The sequence below is a fragment of the Sphaeramia orbicularis genome, chromosome 7 (genome assembly GCF_902148855.1).
Source record: "Sphaeramia orbicularis chromosome 7, fSphaOr1.1, whole genome shotgun sequence".
In the NCBI taxonomy this organism is placed as follows: domain Eukaryota; kingdom Metazoa; phylum Chordata; class Actinopteri; order Kurtiformes; family Apogonidae; genus Sphaeramia; species Sphaeramia orbicularis.
The window spans coordinates 34,371,734-34,376,826 of NC_043963.1; the positions used below are offsets into that span (position 1 = coordinate 34,371,734).

The 5,093-nt window shown below is 38.9% G+C and overlaps 1 pseudogene; it reads left to right on the top strand.

Moving 5' to 3' along the window:
* Positions 1–5,093, top strand: part of LOC115422462 (putative helicase mov-10-B.1) — a 16,536-nt pseudogene continuing 11,443 nt past the window's right edge.

The window sequence follows — 5,093 nt, forward strand, 5'->3', positions numbered from 1 at the left end:
ATGGGCAGCTTGAGTTTACCAGGCACAGTGTCTGTTTCAGGTATGTCAAGGCTAAGCTGTTTTCTACATTGGTCTAAATAATCATCTAAGAAGAAGGAAATGTCTCTCTATGCTCTTGGAGTTTTGAGAAAAAACAGCCACATAGTCACATACATGATTTACAGGTTAAACTTAAGATACAGGGAACAATTATTCATGTTAAAATGGTGCAATTTCTATCACACTACATAGATGAAGACAGTTCTGCTACGTTCCTGTTTCTTCTTTTATTTATTTTGTGTCTGTTGATGTTGTGGAGCTGCCTACACTCTTAGTCTTAGACTTCATCAGTCTCATTACTCATACTAGGGAGTATCTGGAGTGTCCTAGTAGTAAAATTCAGTGTACCATGGTCCAGTGTTTGACTTCACATCAAACCAAAGGAACTGTGCTCAAATTCAGCCCAACCTTCATGTCAGTGGAGGAACTTTGTAGAGGTGGACTTTTAAAGGGAACTTTCCCTGCAGACGCAAGTTATTTTTTCTTTAGCCTTATTAATAATAATTATGGATTCGATTTCTAGAGCGCTTTTCAAGGCACCCAAAGCACTTTACGTTATTGATCCATTACTCATTTGCTCTCACATGGTGGTGGTAAACTGCATTTGTAGCCATAGCTGGTGCTGGGGCAGGCTGACAGAAGTGTGGCTACCAATTCACACCACTGGCCCCTCCAACCACCACCTAACATTCATACACCGTGTAAGTGACACTGAAGGCAGGGAGGGTGAAAGTGTCTTATCCAAGGACACAATGGCACATGACTAGGGAAAGAAAGGATTCGAACTGCCAACCCTTTGGTTATTGGATGCACACTCTACTTTCACAGCCATAGCCTGCCATATAATAAAAAATGAATAGACAAGTTTCTCCTCATCAGCTTAAATTATTTCCATTATTTATCAGGTACCCGGTTGTGTCTAAGAACAGACCCTCTGTACTGTGTGGGGATGAGCTGCAGGTGTGTCCTGTGGACAGGAGGAGTGGTACGACGGATTTGTCCACAGTGTTCAGCTGGACAGTGTCAAACTGAGCTTCATCATCAAACGTAAGCTCAGTATTAACTTTCAGACTGGTAATTGAAAGTACTGTATATTTTCATACCAAACATTTATTATCATTCTCTGACTTTGCTTTCAGAGTGCTGGATTCCTTCAATGAAGACATGATGTTTAACGTTGAATTCACAGTCAACCGACTGTGTGTTCGTATTCAGCACAGAGCAGCAGAGGATGCAACTAAATCTCAACTGGAACAAGTGTTGTTCCCTTCTGCACTGCCCCTTCTCCAAGGAGCAACCGCCACTTCCGGACCTGAGGTTAGCTGCGTATCTTCAATAAGTCAGTAGACTACCTTACTGCAGACATTTAGATATTTCACATTTTACACCTTTGAGCAAGGCTGCATTGAAGTTTATAGCTTTTTTTATGCAGTACATCAGTTCTGTACTAGATTGAAGGCTAGATAACTATAAGCAGTTATCTGCCTATAGTGACTATTTTCCATTTTTTTCATTATCATTTTTAATTTCATTTCTGGTTTTGTGAATTAGTTTTTAAAGGTTTCCGATTTGCCCTGTTTTATTTTGAAAATGCTTAGTATAATTTGAGTTTTTATTTACAGCGTAGTCTTAGTGTTAGTTGTAGTAGTCATGTACTATGGGGTATTTGCAAGTACTGAAAAGTCCTTAAAGTATTTTGTGTAATAATGATGAACATAATATAATCACAAAATATACTGCTATACATTCACTAAGAATAGACGATGAGCCATCCAGAAAATACTGTGTCATTAACCTGAAAAAATCAATAGTAACTGTAAACACTACCTCAATGTAGATAAGTTCACAAATCTGTGAACAGGTTCCACCAGATAGAGCCTTGTCTGGCCTTGGGCTTTGGCATTGGCTGAGGTTAGCCGTGGCACTCATGAAAATGAAAATGACACAGGTAAACTTTGGAAATGCTAGACTGAAAATTCTAGACTTGTGCATGTATGGATGTATGGAATCAACTGGCGAAGACAAATAGATGTTCTGCCTATAATTTTAGTTTACTTAAGTTACTTCTGTAAACACTTGAATAGTATCATGTAGTTACAACCATTATTGGTTATTTTAGTCATTAATTAATAAAAATGTTTTTCCCGCTTGCTTTCATTTTTTTCATTAGATTTCCTCAATGTCATTAACCTTGCTAAAATTAAGATAATGATATATCTGCTGACTATCTATAACTCACCCCTCTCCTCCTGTTAGTGGGCTGTGTTGATGGGGGTTTAGAGATGAACCCAGAGCAGCGTCAAGCTGTGCCAGCACATTGTAGCTGGTTCGTCCAAGCCTGCTCCTTACCTGGTGTTTGGTCCACCTGGTACAGGTACAGTCCAGGATCAACTCATGTCAAATTATGCGAAGGTGTTTTAAAATCCTTGTACCACAAAGCTATAAAATAAGTAAATTGTTCAACTCTGTCTGATGGTTCATTTTTCAGGCAAAACTGTGACTATGGCGAAGGCCACTGCGCAGATAGTGGACAAGAACTGCCACATCCTGGCCTGTGCTCCCACAAACAGTGCTGCTGATCTACTCTGCATCAAGATTTTGAATGAAAAAAATGTGGACAAAAATAAAGTGTACAGAATATACGCCCAAAGTGTGGATATGAAACGTATTTCCAACAGAACTTAAGGTTGTGTTTTTCTTGATTTATTTGCATGATTGTTTCAGTTCTAAAACAAAAAAGTAACATTTGACCACATACTTGTCGCTTACTTTATTAATTCATTAACTGACTCACATTCTCTGCAAAATTTCTGAGCTTCTCTGTGTTTCACATATTTGATACTTCTGTTTGTGGTCATTGTGTGTGTTTTCACAGGGAATGCTCGAACCTGGTAGGGAACGAATTCGTTTATCCTGCTAAAGCAGATCTGATGCAGTACAGGATCATAGTCACCACTCTGCTGACCGCTTCAAGGTAGGGAATAAGTCTCACACTGGGACATTATATACAGGGTGTCCACAAGTCTCTTACAGTTTAACAAATTATTACAATAGCAAATGAATTGACAAATTGGTGGAAATTATTACAAAATAAAAAGTAGATATTGAAGTTTTTTTGCCTCATTTAATATACCTCTCTATGGACATCCCTTCCAATCCACTGGTCTGGAAATGTTTGATTTAGGAACCCATCAACATGCTGTTCTCAATGTGGTGGTGCACCATCCACCTGGAAAATGATGGTTGGTTGAAGCTCATCCAGTTGTGGTGCAACATATTCAGTCAAAAGGTCATGGTAAACATCTGCAGTCAGTGATCTCTCGTTGAAGAAAAATGGACCAATGATTCGATTGCACGTGATCCCACAATGGGCTTAAAACCTTTGATAACCTCTGAGTAGATAGAACAAATCTGATTAGCATACCTTGTCAGTTGCTTTTATAATACATTTTTACCCCGCCCCCCACAGGGGAGGCGAGGGGTATGTGTTTGGTTCGGTTTGTTTGTTTCTTTCTCTTCTTTGTTAACACTCTAGCAGCAAAACTATCGGTTGAATTCATACCAAATTGGTTTATAGATTGCAAGTGATCCATAATAGTTGTCATTACATTTTGGGAAAGGTAAGTCACAGTATAAATTTTTAATGAATTTTTTAAAAATCTCTTTTTTCCCATTTACTTATAATTTACTTATAATGGCAAATTTCAAATGTCTATAAAACATCAATTATGTTTCAATTTACTTCAAACTTGGCACATCTATAGAGGCAATTGATATGATGACATCAGCACATGCATAGACATGATGACATCACACTGGATCGATGCCACAAGTAAGCTACAGTATGTACGAGGGGCGGGGTTTGTTGTGCCTGGCACCACTTGTTTAAATTGTAAAGGGACTTTGTGGGCACCCTGCACATCAAATTCCGTCTAAAATACTAAAAGTCAACTTTTAAAAATGGAATTGACACTTTGTGGACGTAAGTTTGCTGCTCTGTACTCTCTGTTCTCCAGATTTGTCACATGGAACCTTTCCCAGAGGTTCATTTCACTCACGTGTTTGTGGATGAGGCCGGACACGCCATGGAGCCTGAATGTATAGTACCAATATCAGGTAAAGAAATAAGCAGGTTTGTGTTTTTCTGTCATTCTAACACACTTGGATGCTCTTCTTTTCTTTGCTTATTTTTTTTTTCCATTGTCGTTTATGGTTGAAAGGACTGCTGAATCCAGAGTCTGGTCAAGTTGTTCTGGCTGGAGACCCTGAACAGCTTGGACCATAATCAGATCCCGATTGGCGAATGAATATGGCCTGGGGTAAAGCAGACACACTCACACACATTGCCCCGAATACCACAAGTTTTAGTTTTAGTCATTTAGGTAACTAAGTCCTGCTATTTGGCTGAGTTTTAAGAATTAAAAACCTTCTTGTGTTTACGACATGTCCCTGATAGAGCGTCTGAAAAACCACCATTTGTACCAAAGGGACCCCGGTGTCTTTGCCAATCGATGTGTCACCAAACTGCGTTGTAACTACAGGTGTGGTAGTAGAGATGCTGGCAGATGCAGTGTTTTTATTTTCATAGCATATATTCAATTTTCATTTATTGTATCACTCCTGTTTCGTCTTTTCAGGTCCCATTCCAGCTATTCTGAAAGTTTCCCAATGAGCTCTTCTATGATGATGAGCTCCTGCCTTGTGCCAAGGACTGTAAACTATTACTACAACTGGAAAGGCCTCCCCAGGAGGGTAACAAGCCTAAGTTTAACAAATTCAGAAGTTTAAGACACACCATAACATGTAAAACATCATCGAGTCATAAAGTGAGTTCTCACTGTAACAATACTTGAGTTAAGGGCTCAACATACCACTCCTTGTATCAGAGTCTTCCTGCTCTGATGCTGAGGTAGAATCCGCTGTTTTGGATCAGTCTAATTCATGAAATCAGTAAAAGAACATTGTTGTGTGACTTCGACCTGCCCTTTGATCTTTAATGAGAGACATGATATTTCACCAATATAACAATTTTATCTGATTTTATTACTTTATAG